The following is a 16,229-nucleotide window of genomic DNA, read 5'->3' as shown; positions in this document are numbered from 1 at the left end:
CCCTCCCTCCCTCCCTCCCTCTCTCTCTCTCTCTCTCTCTCTCTCTCTCTCTCTCTCTCTCTCTCTCGCACATGCACACATATTCAATTCTATTTCTATCATCTGCTTTTTGAGTGTAAAGACTCAGTTCTCAGGAATAGTAATTCTTTAATATGCCTGCTAGCCACGAAGGTGTCATTATTCAAAAGGACAGAGCAGAGGCTGAGGATTTGAGATCTCAAGACACTTCTCTTCATCTCAGGCTCAACCTTTCCTCTTCGAACAAACCTGTGAGAGACCAGACAAAAAGACAACTGCAGAGGAGATACAGAGAGGCAGGCTCATGCAGATCCTTGAGATAAGTATTTCTGCAATCCACTCGTGGGGAAAGGGTACTTTAGGTGAGAGGTCCCCTTGCCCTGCTCCTCTCTGGAATTGAGATTAGGTTTGACTTTCTCCCTATCCACCTTCCAGAGACTTAGAGCTGGAAATGAACTTGGAAACCCAACAAAATGAGCCTGTTTGAACATTAATCTTTTGATACAAAGCTTATTATCAACTTTCCAAATGTCGGAAGACCTGTGATGTGAGGTAGAGGAGAGGAGGCCTATTTTGCAATCTGATGCCTCAGGATAGTTGACCTTAGAAAGCAACAAAGTGCTTTTTACAGCAGATAATCTGCAGAGCATCAAGGTAAACTCAGATATAACCAACAGCATCAGAGCTCACAAAGTGACAATAATGTGCAAAGCAAATCTGATTTCCCGTGAGGCATTTTACACACTTAAAGCATTGATTCTTGTCAGATTTTCATTTTATGTTTTATGTCCACAATTCCATGACCAACCATCTACTACTTTGAAACCTTAAAAGTTCAGAAATAATGTTTCTGAAATGTTTTCTTATTCATCACTCTCTTTTTAGAGTTTCTCACTAACAGTTTCCCAAAGTCCACAGTTTGCCAAAGTCCTCAGTTTCCCTCATCTACAATAAGAGTTCCCCAAAGAGGGACAATAAAAGCACACAAATGTTGTCCACCCCAAACAGCAACCTCAGATCCATCTGTGTCTTCCATTCCCCATCAGACCTGTGGTCCTGTTGAAGCTTTCCTCCAGGTGCCTTCCTTGTTCACCCTCTTTTCCACTACACTGAGTTTTCAAGGCTTAGCTCCCATCTTTGATTCATCCCATTGGCCTTTGCCTATTAAGTAGGTGCTTCTGGGTCTTTAAAAATCTCCTCACAGCTGGTTGTGATGGCATACACCTTTGATCCCAGAACTCAGAAGGAAGAGCCAGAGGCCAGAGGGCAGATGGATCTGTGTGAGTTTGAATCCAGGCCAGCTCAGGGGTGCACACACACACACACACACACACACACACACACGCACACACAAAACCTCCTAACAGTTTCCTCCATAAGCAAGGAGAACTTTTTATTTCTAGCCACTCTTATCATCTGTTCTATACTCTGGTAGACAGAAAAGCTCAAGCTAAGGTCAAGAAAAGAGACTTCAGGACCATGCATATGGTCACAGAGGGCATACACTACCCTCGTCTTCCTTCTTCTCCAATTCGTCCTCTTTTTCCTCCTCTTCCTCCCCTTTCCTTCTCCTCCTCTTTCTTCTTTCCTTCCAACTTCCTCTCTCCCTCCTTCCCTCTCTCTCCCCCCCCCACACACACATTCTTTCTGTCCAGGTCCACAATCAGGAAGTCCCCTCAGCTGTCTTTACCTCAGTATAGAGTCATGCAAGGTGTGGTCCACTAAGGACTTTGTACAACGGAACACAATCCCATGTAAACAACAGGTATCTGGCCAGACTAAAAGTGTATCTCCAGGAGCACATTACTATTTCCTTCTGAGAGCTGGGAGGAAGGCAGAGCATGTCCCCTCCTGAGGATGGGTCAGTGGTGGCTGTGAACGTCACAAGTCTGTGAGAGGGGGAGCCAGCACTGACTTGGCTCTGGGATAACAGAGGTTGGCAGTTTGAGTTCAGGTTTGGTGGGTGATTCCTGAAGCACCTACTGGTACAACAGCATCTGACCTTGACCAACATTTTCTTTCTCCTCCAAGAATTAGGAAACCTGCCTCTCTCTCCTGTGAGCAGTGGAGAAAAACAGAGCAGCAGGAAATGAGTCAGGGATAGAAGGGTCAGACTCAGGTGGAAACAGGTTCTCCTCCTTGCCTCTTCCCTGTAACCATGTGATTCTTTCCAACCTAAAAGGAAAAACTTAATGTTACTAACCACTGAATAGTAAGTCAGAGATAAGAATGAATATGAAGAACCAGTTGTTTCCCAATGGGCTCAAGATGACAATAGTAAGAGTAAAAATAAAGACTGGAAATGTTAGAAAGATTGAACCTGCAGCACACAGGATCTGTATGAAGGGCAAAGGAGAAGGACAATGAAAGACAAGAATAATGCATAATCATATTAGTCATATTTGACATTTTGATTTGAGGTGTCCAGTAGACATCTGGGCTGAAGATGAACCAGCAGTTGTTAGTTTTTGTTTTGTTGTGTTGTGAGTTTCTGTATATGTGTCTTTTGCCTACATGTATGTTTGTGCACTGCTTGTGTGCCTAATGACAACTGAGGCCAAGAGAGGGAATTGATTCTTTGAAACTGGAGTTATAGGTGATTATGAGCCACCATGTGTGTACTAGGAATCGAACCCAGGCCTTTGGAAGAACAGTCAGTGGTCTTAACTGTTGAGCCATCCCTCCAGCCCTAGGAGCTGTTAGATGATAAAATTTTGGAAGTGGACAGGAAGGATAGAGAAAAAAATTAAAATAAGAGAGGAAGAAAAAAAGAATTTGTGCATGATACAAATGTCATAAGATTTCGGAAACATAAAGGAAGCAAAGTCTACCCAAAGAGGAAATGTACGAAGACCTTAAGAAACCATGGAAGGAAGTAGGAGAAGGAGGAATTGTGAAGGCTGAAAGAGGGGAGCCAGCACCAGCATAGAAGACAGCTGGACAACATGAGAGGGTTACAGAGTAACAGCTTAGTGGTCACAGACTAAAGTGGTGGGAGGGGAGCACAAAATAGTGGAGGCTAGACCAGAGTGGGTGTTTCCAGGAATGAATCAGTATGAGCATGGGAGAAATTGTGCCCAAGCATCGCTCCAAAGATATCTGGGAGATTATGAGTGAGAGGACTGGGAGGAGTCAGTGTGAGCTTCCAAGGCTTGCCTGTTTAGCACCCCAGGGCTCCAGTAGGTCAGTGGTCCTCACACCTGCCTGCAACATTATACTCTCGGGAGCTTTGTGAAAATATTTCCCTGATGCTCGTTCCCTACCATTCCCAGAGAAGAGGATGTTAAAGGGTCCTAGATTATGACTCCACACAGCGTCTTGCAGAGGTGGAAAAGCTTCCCAAGAGATGCTGACAAGCAGCAAGGGTTGAGAACTACTAAAGTTCAGCCAGTGGGTTACTTATTCAGTCAAAAATAATTTACATCATCATTTCGTTGATAACAGAATAGATTTTAGTTGGAAGAAAAAGAAACATCTTTCTGAAAAGCATCTGTTCATGTTATAGGTTACATGAGATTGATGATTATTCATAAACTTCAAAGATGAGATATCTTCCCACAGGAAAAAAGATAACACTGAAAAAGCCACTCAAAAAGCATAAAAACACAATGATTTTATGATAATAAGAAAACTGATATGCTGATAAATAAATTGCTAAGAATGAAGGGAGGTAAGTTCTTTTCTGTTTTGTTTCATTTTGTTTTTTGTTTTTCAAGACAGGGTTTCTCTGTGTAACCCTGGCTGTCCTGGAACTCACTCTGTAGACCAGGCTGGCCTCGAACTCAGAAATCCACCTGCCTCTGCCTCCCAAGTGCTGGGATTAAAGGCGTGCATCACCACTGCCTGGGGAGTTAAGTTCATTAGGTCTAAATGTTTAACAAATTAGACCAAGAATGACTTTTATATGAATTAGTAATTTTATTTTATTTTTTATCATAGAGACAGGATCTCCCTATGAAGCCCTGACTGGCTTGGACCTCATTATGTAGACCCTACTGGCTACAGACTCCCAGAGCTGTACCTGCCTCTGCCTCCTAAGTACCAAGATTGAATATGTGTACCTCCACACCCAGCTTAATTGGTAATTTTTGAAAATACATTTAGACACCTACCTATAATCCCACACCAAGAATCAGATTCTTGGGGTAGACTTATCTCAACACACTGAAAGTTTCATTCTTTCAGTCTTGTTTCCCACTCCATCCTATCTGATCATGGTCCCCTTTTCCCCTCCCTGTCCCCTCTCCCACCCAGGTCCTTTCCTCCTTCTGCCTGATTTGTTTTTTTATCCATCCCAAGTGGGATTGAGACATCCTCACTTGGGCCCTTAGGCCCTTAGCTAAGCTCATTCTTCATGCTCAGTTCAGAGAAACAGTGAGAGAGTCAATGAGAATGTGAGTCTCATCAATGAAAGTGGTTGTAAGTGGCTGTTCTAGCAAGAATTCTTTCTGATAACCATAATGGGATTCCTATATTTGTGTATGTATGCATGTGTTCCTGGAAATAGAAACCAGAGCCTCACTCATACTAGGAATGCATTCTACGACTGAGACATAGGCACAGCCTTAAAATAAAAATTATTACTAAAGTCGGGTCAGCACTCTTGGGCATATACCCAAAAGATGCCCCACCACACCACTGGGGCACCTGTTCCACTATGTTCATAGCAGCCTTATTTGTTATAGCCAGAAGCTGGAAACAACCTTGATATCCCACAACAGAAGAATGGATACAGAAAATGTGCTTCATTTACACAATGGGATACTACTCAGTTATTAAGAATGAGTACATCATGAGTTTTCAGGCAAGTAGATGGAACAAAACAATATCATCATGAGTGAGGTAACTCAGACCCAAAAGGAGATGCATGGTATGTACTCACTAATAAGTGGATATTAGCCAAAATGTACAGAATGCCCAGGATACAATCCACAGAACTCAAGAAGGTTAACAAGCCTAAGGGCCCAAGTGAGGATGTCTCAATCCCACTTCGGAAGGAAAAGAAAGCAATCAAGGAGGGCAGGAGGAAAGGACCTGGGTGGGAGAGGAGACAGGGAGAGGAAAAGGGGGACATGATCAGATATTGGGAGGGAGTGGGAAACAGGACTGAAGCCTTGAGGGCCATCAAGAAACAGGCAGAGAGACCCTCTAGAATGTACCAGAGACCTGGGAGGTGAGAGATGCTCTGAACTCCAAGGGAGGGACCTTAGATAAAATGCCCTACAGTAGGGAGAGGGAGCTTGTGGAGTCCGCCTCCAGTGGAAAGACAAGGCTTAAAGTGGAGGGATGAGGTTGCCATCCCACGGTGAGAAACTCTGACCCAGAATTGTTCTTGTCAAGGGGAACCACAGGGACAAAAATGGAGAAGAACCTGAGGGAGAGGAGGTTCAGTGACCAAACCAGCTTGTGATCCAGCTGGGGGATGGGTGGGGGAGACTCTGAGGCCTGACACTATTACTGATGCTATGATGTGACAAGAGTCTGGCATGGCTGCCCTCCAAGAGACCCAACAAGCAGCTGGAAGAGTCAGTCAGGTGCAGATACTTACACCCAACCAATGATGGACAGAAGCTGCTGACCCCTGTGGTTGAATTATGGAAAAGCTGGAAGAAGCTGAGAAGAAGGGTGACCCCATAAGAAGACCAGCAGTCTCAACTTGTCTGGATTCGTGAGATCTCTAAGATACTGAATGGCCAACCAGGCAGCATACACCAGCTGATATGAGGACCCCAACACATATACAGCAGAGGATTGTCTGGTCTGGTCTCAGTGAGAAAAGATGCACCTAACCCTCGAGAGACTTGAGGCCCCAGGGAGTGGGGAGGTCTGGTGGAGTGGGTGGTAAAGGGAGTGGGGAAATCCTCTTGGAAACAGGGGAGGAGGTATGTGATCGGGAGCGAGAGGGGGATAGCAGCCTGACTGTATAGGAAGATTAAAGAAAAATAATAATAATAACAAAAAACTAAAGTAGGGTCAGAGAGTCTGGGGGTGTAGCCCAGATGGAAGAGGGCATCACTGAGCCCCAGTGTTCATTCCCCAGCTCCATATAAACTGCATGGTGGCACAACCCAGGACTTTAGAGGTAGAGGCAAGAAGATCAGTAATTCAAGATCAACCTTAGCTAGATATCTAGTTTAGGGCCAGACTAGATTATATAAGACTCTTCCTTTAAATGAATAAACAAACAAACAAACAAATAAATAAATAAATAAATAAAGGCTGGCAAGATAGCTCAGGAGATACTAGTGACCTACATGGAAGGAGAAAACAGATGCCTTCAAGTTGTTTCCTGACTTTCATGTTCATGTTTCACATGGTCAATTGCAGCCACCCCATTAATAGATAAATGTAAATAATTTTAAAATAAATAGGTGATGGGTAGATTAGATTAGATTAGATTAGATTAGATTAGATTAGATTAGATTAGATTAGATTAGATTAGATAGAACGGGATACTTAGCATCTACAAATCCTCCAGTGCACATAAGTGATTCATTCACCAACAACTTACCAAGTCAGGAAACTTGTTTCTATAATTACTTCTCAGACAAAGGATTCTGACTTTGTGTTTGCGAATATCACAGAACCTGAAGTTCTTTGATAGCTGCTACAGATTCACTGTCATCCTCTCAGGAAAATAAGCTCCCCTTCAAAGGACAGACCTAGAAACGAATCCAGTCCCTTCTCCTCTTAACTCAGTGAAAGACTTCCTAAATGTTAAGAAAGAACAGTTGGGAAATAATCAAATGAGCAGGAGTATAAAGCTGTGTTGCACAGGTGTGGATGTGGGTGTGTTGGGGGAGGTGTTACAGCTGGTTTGTTACCCAAACAACCTCGCTGTAGTCTAGCAGCTAGCCCAACATCTGTTGCCCTCCCTCTTGGTTGAATGTATGCACATTACTGCCTCTGCCCCCTTTTCCTTACAGACTTCTGGAGCTGTTTGTAAAGGCATATTTATCTTGTTTATCCATCACGAACATGTAGAATTCAGCTCACTTTCAATTTTAGCATCAAGTCTCTGAAGTATGTATAGTAAATAAATCCCATTTCTGAAATCAAATATACCTGTCTCTAGGGCTCTTTGGCTGTTTATTGTTTTCTCTTTTTCTTACTCGGTTTGTAATGTTATCTAAGTGTCTCTTCCTTTCCTAGACAATAACTTCCAAGTTGAAATCAGTGGTTCTGTTTGAGGTTTTTCATAAAGGCCATAAAGAGAAAGAAGGGGGGGGGAAGTCATTCCTTAGGATGCTTCTAGAATTAATCTTAAAGGGAATAAAATTTTCCGTGCTAATGAGAACCAAGCATTAAGAGGTACCTACAGTGTCCTGGACAAGTGTAGTATGAACGTCAAATATGCTCATCCTTCTAGTGATAAATTCTGCTTATCTATCTTTTTAAAGTAATCCAAAGAAAATTCACTAGGCTGTAATTCACGAGAGATTTTGTACTCACAACCATCCATCCTTCTAGTACCACACACATATGCTTCCCCAATTCCTGCCTTCCCTTAATGTTCTATGTACATTTGGGCAAATGTCATCCCTTCTCTGTATTTTAATTCCTAATCTATGAAATAATGAATCACAATACTAAATCTTAATCTATGAAACTATGAATCACATTATCAGAGACACGCTGACAGAAACAAAGGAGATAAATCATGTGAAAGAGCTGAGTGTGGGAGTGAGCACCTGTAAATCCTGGCACACAGGAGGCTGAAGAAGGAGGATCAAGAGTTAGAGGACCAGCCTGGGCTACAGAGTGAGACTCTGTGTCAAAACAATAAATGAAAGATTTAAGTACTTTAAAGTTTCAAGACTAAAGTGCTAAAAATCTCCCAGGTAGCATGACCTGATGCTTTCTGTGCCCCACCAACCACCCACACCTATTCCCTCCCTTTTCCAAGGCACCCTACCTTTAAGAGTTGAAGCTCCATAGTAAACAACTTGAGCATCTGGTAAACTGTGGCTCTGGTTATTTAAAGATCAAGCTGGTTCTTCACATGACTTTCCCATTTGTTGGCTGCATGTTTTCTTCTCTTACATCAATACTTACAATAGTTTAAGCATAATATTTTACTGATTATTTAGGAATTTCATATAATGCACCCTGATCACCTTTCGTACTACTCTCAGGTCCAGGTCCACACCACTCTTGTGTCCCCCCAAAAGAATATTTTTTTTTTAAAAGTTCAATTAGTGTTGTCATAGTCAGTGGGGCATTGTCAAACTCCCAGTGATCAGCCAATCATCCCCTTAAAGAAAAGTAAATCTTTCCCCAGCCCCAGCCTCTCCAATAGCCGTCTGTCATGGAGAGCTATAATTTATCTTTATCACATATTTTAAGAGTTACCTCTTCGCTGTATTTAAATGATAAATACACTATATATTTAGATGCTGATTACTGAGCCCAGAGTTCTCCTTGCACATCGGCATTGTCAAGCATTGACCATCTCAACTTTGTGTAAAAACTGTTTTCCATAACCTCTGATTGCTTAATACAGAGCTGATCAGCCAAAATCTGAGCAGGAGAGTAAGAGGACGGACTTCTGATCCAGGGAGACAGGAGATTTGCCATGGAGAGATTCTCCAAAGAGACTTGCAAGAGAGAATCACCACTGGGACATAGATGGAACAGGAGCAGCCAGGGCTAGACTAAAATGGCAGGAAATGAGACACATGATTCGGTAGTAGGCAGCACAGTCAGGTTAGAATTAATGTAAACCCTGGCCAGCTATCATGCAAAACGCTGTTTAATAAATACAGCAGGTCTCTGTAGTATTGTTCAAATACTATGGATGGGGTAGAAAAGTCCTGTATTTTTACATTTGGCATCCAAGTCCAACGTAGAAGGCACAGAATCCAAACTTAGACAGAAGGATTCAGGTATTAGAGAGATCTCAGATAGAAGGCGATAACAAGCACTCTGCCAGGAACAGGCAGCTTCTTTAGAGCCCCTGTTATGCAATAAGGCCAGTGGCATACTGCCCAATGATAGTGAAGGGGGCATGGGAGCAGTCACTGCTTGGTGGAACCACAGCCCTAGAGCTTCAGCCCATGAGAAAAGCATCCCAAAGACTACAGCCGTGGGAATGCCTCTACAGGATGTCTTGAGCTTGACACCACGACCTAGGCTTAGCGGTTTTACGACTGAGTGGGGTAGTATTCCATTGTGTAAATATACCACATTTTTTAATCCATTCTTCAGCTGAGAGATACTGAGGTGGTTTTCAGTTTCTGGCTATTACGAATAAACCTGCTATGAACATAGTTGTGGGATGGTGAAACATACTTGGGGTATATGCCCAGCAGTGGTATAGCTGGGTCTAGAAGTAGAACTATTCCCAATCTTTTGAGAAACTCCCAAATTGATTTCCAGAGTGTACAAGTTAGCACTCCCACTAACAGTGGAGGAGTGTTCGCAAGGACACCATGAATTTCTCAGGCAAATGGATGGACCTAGAAAATATCATCTGAGTAAGATAACTCAAACCCAAAAGGACATACATGGTATATACTCACTTACAAGTCTATATTAGCCATAAAATACAGGATAACCATGCTAAAATCCACAGACTCAAAAAAACGAAATAACAAGAAAGAATTAAGGAAGGATGGTTGAATCTTTGCAGAAGGGGAAAGAAAATATTTATTGGAAGTCAATGGAAGGAGGGAACTGGGTTGAAGATGAGATGGGGAGGGAATTGAGACAAAATGCAGAGATTGCAGGAAAGCAAGGGAGAGAGATGGTAGATTAGCAGGGGAGGCAATCTCAAGGATGTGCCAGAGACCTGGATGGGGAGAGGACTCAGAGAGTCTGTGGAGGTGACTTCAGCTGAGACTCCTAGCAGTGGGAGATATGAATCCTGAAGTGGCCACCTCCTGTAGACAGGCAGGACTCTCAGTAGAGGGGTAAAGATAGCAACCCACACACAAAACCTTTGACCTAAAATCTGCCCTGCCTACAAGAAGTGCAGGGACAAAGATAGAGCAGAGATGGAGGGAACGGCCAACCAACCACTGCCCCAAAGTGAGGCCCATCCCATGGGCAAGAACCAATCACTGACACTGTTAATGATACTCTATCATGCTTGCAGACAGAAACCTAGCATAACAGTCTTCTGAGAGGCTCCACTCTGTAGCTAATGGAAAGAGATGGAAAGCAGAGACTCACACCCAAACATTAGATGGAGCTCGGGGAGTCATATGGAAGAGTTGTGGGAAGGACAGAGGAACTGGAGGAGGACAAGGACTCCACAGGAAGACTGACAAAGTCAACTAACCTGGACTCTTGAGGGCTCCCAGAGACTGAACCACCAACCAAAGAGCAAGAACTGGCTGGGCCTAGGTCCCCTGCACATATGTAGGAGGTGTGCAGCTTTGTCCTCATTTGGGTCCCCTAACAACAGGAGTGGGGGAAGTCCCTGAATCTATTTCATGTCTGCCTGTGAATCCTGTTCCCCTAACTTAGTCACCTTGTCTAGCATCAGAGGGAGAGAATGTACCTAGTCCTACAATGACTTGATGTGCTGGAGGGTTAGGAGGGGGATGATACCTAGAAGGGGACTCACGTTTTCAAAAGAAAGGGCGGAATGGGCTGAGGATCTGTGTGAGGGGGTACTGGGAGGAGAGGAAGGGCTTACATTGGGTTGTAAAGTGAATGAATAAATAAATAAATAATAAATAAATGACTAAGCAGGGCGGAGATAAAGTACTCGGCAGCAGTTTCTCCCAAAGGGAGACCACCAGGTGATGGCCACAGAGAAACCAAGTCTATGTACAGCAGGGAGGAAAGAGCCAAGACTTCGAGAGGGCGTGTGCTTGTCTCCTTTAGACATAGTTCATGTTGTAGCCTGTGGGTAAAAAGACTCCCCAGCATTGTGGCAAGGAGTCCAGGACCAGGAACTAGGTGGCGCATAAGGCTGGCAGTAACTAGGCAGCTCATGCTGCACCTGCGGAAGCTCTTCCAGGGGGTGTAACCAGCAGTGACAGGCCTCCAGACAAGGGTCAAGCATCTGGTGAGACACAGATTCCAGCTAAGGATGCAAATGTGAGACTTGGCAGACACCAGCTACAGGCACATGGAAATGATGGAAACGCCTCTTCTTCGTGAGTTGAAGGGCTGGAGTGGAGCAAATCAAAGGGGGATGCAGAATCCAAGCAAAAACAGAAGAAATCTGAACACAGAATTTCTGACCAAGGAAAACTGTTTGAATTTGTGATTAAATGCTAAAGAAAGAACTGGGTATGAAACATCATAGACCGATATAAAGAATTTGACATTAATAAAACAAAAGTACAGAAAAAGAGAGAAAGCAAAAAGAGAGAAGCAAATAAATGCACATAGAAGATAAAGTCTCTAAAGAAGGGAAAGAAAAACAGGTAGAAAATGTTTTAAAAGATGCATAGATACTAAAGAAAGTAAAGAAACTGAACACAGAGTCATAGAAATACTGAATTTAAACATTAAAGTCTCCAAAGGAAGGAATGAGAAAGAAAAATAAGTAAAGATGTTCTATAAGTGTGCATAAAAGATAAAGTCTCTGAAGCAAAAAGAGAATTAGAGAGATTAAAAAAAAATATTTTCCATGTTAAAAAATGGAAAACACTAAAAAAAAAAAGGAAAACACTGTAAGAAAAAAAAGGGCATTTGGAACCCATTTAATTTTATTTTGACTGTCAGCATAATCATTACTGTCCAGCAATAATAATAATAGTTGTAAATATCCTCTTTAGGAAAGATCAGGAAAAAGCAGACTTAGATAAGAAAAAGACTAAAAAATGAAATCCTAGCTTAGAGGCCATAGAATAGAGTTTAGAGGATTATTTAAAGTAGAATATAGTATCTTCAGAAGAATCTATTCTGGAAACTACAATGACAACAAAAAAGATACTTCCAGATGAGAAAAATCCACAAAGGCTTGAGAAATTGTAATGGCAACCCATAGAAATACAATATTCCCAGTAAAGATTACCAATTCTGTTGAATGATGCTGCCATAGAACAATGTCATACAATAGATTATGTGTTTCACTTTGTTGAGTTGAAATTTTAAAAATATTTGTTGATTATTCATATGTTGATACTTCATATTATTGATACATATCCAAAGGTCCAATGGGCTTCTGCCTTATGTTCAGAAAAGCATAATTCTGAGATTGCACGTTTATTAACGATGATGGCTATCGTAGAAATGCCTTTGCAGACTGAAGCTGATGATACTTGCCATCTATATCCTGTAAAGTACAACAATTTCTTAACATTATGACATAGAAAATGTTACAGATATATGTTACAACCCTACAAGTCAAGCAACTGTAAAGAAATCTAACAGGTCTTTAAAGGGAAAGCTCATAGAACAGAAAGGGAATATGGGTTCTCCCAGAGATGGATTAAATAATGCTTTATTGACTTTAATATGTAAATGTCAATGAGACAGTTAATATAGCTGCTGAAAAACACTGGGTTTTAGAAAGGACTTTTGAATTTGATCATCATATAAATATTTTAACTTCAGAATGGCTGCAGACATTAAGAGGAAAAAAAAAAAAACAAGAACAACAAAACAGGTAACATGGATGCTGACCCCTGTATATGGAACAGCTCTGAGACTGGCTGAGACGTGAAAGTGTTTCCAGCCAGGATTTCACGTAAGCATAGCCAATAAATCTTGTTGGCTCCAAAAGTCCCCAGGACTTATCATGCCATTCTTTCAAACAGCATGGATGAAAATTTATATAACAGTTTGGTTATGCAATCCAATCTAACTTACAAAAAAAGAACAGATGCCTGACCTGCTCAAAGAGCATAGAATCACCTTTAGCTGAATTATGTACACTGCACCTTCCATTACATGCGTTAACACATAAAAAAACTATATTACCATTTAAAGTTTATATGTTTGAAAAGTAAAACAACCAGACACCAAAGAAGATACGACAGGTAGCCCAGATGATCCAACCTCACAAATGGCCTCAATAATGTACATCCAGAATAATTTCAAGATGGCTAAGATGCTCCAGACTCACAGACTATTCCTGCCAGGACTTCAGTTAAGCATCGCACTTTCATATCACACATAGACTGGATAGCAAATAATACATCTAGCTTTCTTAGGAGTTCGTTATTATCCCAATTTTTTCAGGGCCCCCAAAAGAGAACATTGCCCCAAGACAGCAGAAATCAACTTAAAGAGACCACTAACGCACCATTCCGTAAAAGCAGGGTGGGTGGGTTTTGGTCATTCAGTGGATGTTGGATGTTTGTTGTTGTTTAAAGGTGATTGGTTAAAAGTTGTTAATGGTCTTGGTTAGGGAGGAAACAGAGTATAGGAGGTTAGATTCAGCGATTTCTCTCTTTTCTTTCATCTATTCTTCTTTCTCTCCTATCTAATGTTTGGAAAAAGGGTAGGAGAAGAGAAAAAAGGGGGAATATAAGAATGATGGGATAAAATGTTAGGCTATTGAGTCTTTTGTGTTTTATTAAAAAATTGAGCCAGGAATATGTATAGAGTCCAGCATGGGTATCGTGAGAGAGGTGCTTTGGTAGTCCTATGCTGAGGTATCTCTTACCTACCCCTGAGGTACCAGTTACAGGATAAATATGGTATGGAATAGAGTTTATTTAGGGCGTGGGAAGGGGAGATGTGAAGGAGAGAGAGAGAAAGAGAGAGAGAGAGAGAGAGAGAGAGAGAGAGAGAGGAGGGAAAGGGAGAGAGAGGAGGGAAAGGGAGAGAGAAGAGGAAGAAGAGGAGGAGGAAGAAGAGGAGGAGGAAGAGGAGGAGGAGGAGGAGGAGGAGGAGGAGGAGGAGGAGGAGGAGGAGGAGGAGAAGGAGGAGGAGGAGAGAAACCAGTGAGGAATGGGGTGGGGTGTGGGAGGTGGAAGAGGAGAGAGGGAGAAAGGGGCAGGGCAAGAGGGGGTAGAGAAAGTAAGAGAGTAAGAGAGCAGAGAGTGAAGGGGGGGGGGACAGCCCCTCTTATAGTAAGCCATGCTTATCTGTTTGATGCCAGGTAACAGTGGAGCAGAGCCTAGAAGGAACGCTAACAGAATCTACTTTTAAACTGAAGAACATCAATAAGCCAAATATTCCTACACTGGTATGGAATTTTGTATATTGATACAAAATTAATAATATTTTTCTACAACATGCTGTACTATGTTTCAACTCTTTTTAAAAATATTGTACCTATGTAATTCATTTTAAAAATGTAACGTGAAGTTCTAGTTTTTGAAAGCTGCTATTACAAAGTGCTTAGGATAATTAATAAATGTGAGTTCATAGTCAATCACACTTGTTGTCATGTTAGGTACTAGTTTAGCTAATTACAGAAATAAGCCTTATTTATCTTCCTGTGGGTGTTTTCAAAGTTGAACAGATAGTAGATAGTTAAAAAGAAACATTTCCCTATTCAGATATACTACATATAGATAGATAGTCTTCAGAACCTCAGTGATCTACAGAATATGGCATTTAAAGGTAGTTTATTAATAAAAGGCTTCCATGACAGTGAGACATCAGCTCCTGGCAGCACACCAACTCTACTTCCAAGAAGATGATGAGCATTGAAGAACCTTCTTGCTGGGCAGTGGTGGTGCACGCCTTTAATCCCAGCACTTGGGAGGCAGAGGCAGGCGGGTTTCTGAGTTCAAGGCCAGCCTGGTCTACAGAGTGAGTTCCAGGACAGCCAGGGCTACATAGAGAAACCCTGTGTCTAAAAAAAATTACTTCTTATATGTATGTGCTTGCATGAGTTTATGAGGACCATGTATGTACAAGTGCACAAGTTGGTCAGAAGAGAGTGTTAAATCCCCATGACTAGAGTTATAGGAGGTAATGAGCCAATATTTATGTGCTAGCAACTGAACCCAAGTCCTCTAGAAAAAAAAAAGACTCTTCTTATGGAATTTGCTTCAGATGTGGCAAGCTAGCCACTGGGTACGAAACTACCCTTGCCTCAACTGCAGAGAGCATGCTGTCCAAGCTGTGGGCAAACAGGACACAGAAGTCAACTCTCATACTTTGCAAGAAAGTATTTGCAAGTCTTTCATAATTCCTGCTTCACAGGAAAAAATTTTCATATATTGAGCCAGAAGGTCAGAGATAATATTCCAATGACACAGAGAAATCTTTGGTGACTGTTCATGTAGCCAGCACCAAACCTCTGTCATTCCTGTAGTTTTGAAAGCTGCCTGTTCTGCACTTCCAATTTACTCAGGTAGTTTTTATCTTTCTCAGTTCTCTCATGGGGTTGAAGTCTGATGGTTATACTCTAACAATTAAGGGTAAGTTGCTTAGAATTTAAATAAAATTAAGATATGTGTTTTAAAGTCTAAAACGATATTTATAGATTAATAAATGCACACTATGATAGAAAATGATTTAAATACAGAACTTTACACTCACCGAGATAGAATAGACTACTTTCTCTAAGAGTGCCAAATACCAGTGGATTTGACATTATGAATACAATTTTTACCTGATAGTTTTCATAATTGTTCTTATTGTATATTACTTATTAGTATAAGAGAAAGCTTTTATTGGACTAAAAGATTCAGTTGAGGGATGGTTTTGTGCACTGTGTCTTCACATGCTGATTACTGTGCCCAGGGATATAGCTGCAGTCCAAATGTCAAGGAGCATGGTCAAGCATCTCCTGTCTCAGTGTTGTGTAAAAATTGCTTTCCATTGCAGCTGATAAGATAATGAAGATCTCCAGGCGGTGGTGGCTCACACCTTTAATCCGAGCAGTTGGGAGGCAGAGGCAGGCGGATTTCTGAGTTCGAGGCCAGCCTGGTTTACAGAGTGAGTTCCAGGACAGCCAGGACTACACAGAGAAACCCTGTCTCGAAAAAAAAAAAAAAAGATAATGAAGGTCTAATCAGCCAATAGTCTAGCAGAAGAAGATGAGGTGTGACTTCTGATCCCAGTGATAGGGTCTCAGGTGGGGGCCAGGGAGAGAGGAGATTCACCGTGCGAGCTTCACCATGAGAGCTTCACCAGAGAGAAGCATCATGAGGACATGGATGGAGCACAAGCACCCAGGGCAAGACTAAGATGGCAGAAGACTAATGGGGCACATGGCTGACTAGCAGGCAGTGTAGTTGGGTTAGAATAGATGTGAATCCAGCCCAGCTATAATGTGATATGCTTTTTAATAAATATACCAGGTCTCCATACCATAATTTGGGTGCAATGAAGGGTATAGAAAAGCC

Source organism: Grammomys surdaster, unplaced genomic scaffold, assembly GCF_004785775.1.
Source record: "Grammomys surdaster isolate TR1022 unplaced genomic scaffold, NIH_TR_1.0 373, whole genome shotgun sequence".
Classification (NCBI taxonomy): domain Eukaryota; kingdom Metazoa; phylum Chordata; class Mammalia; order Rodentia; family Muridae; genus Grammomys; species Grammomys surdaster.
The sequence above is the reverse complement of the archived record's forward strand: the minus strand, read 5'-3'. Positions refer to the sequence as shown.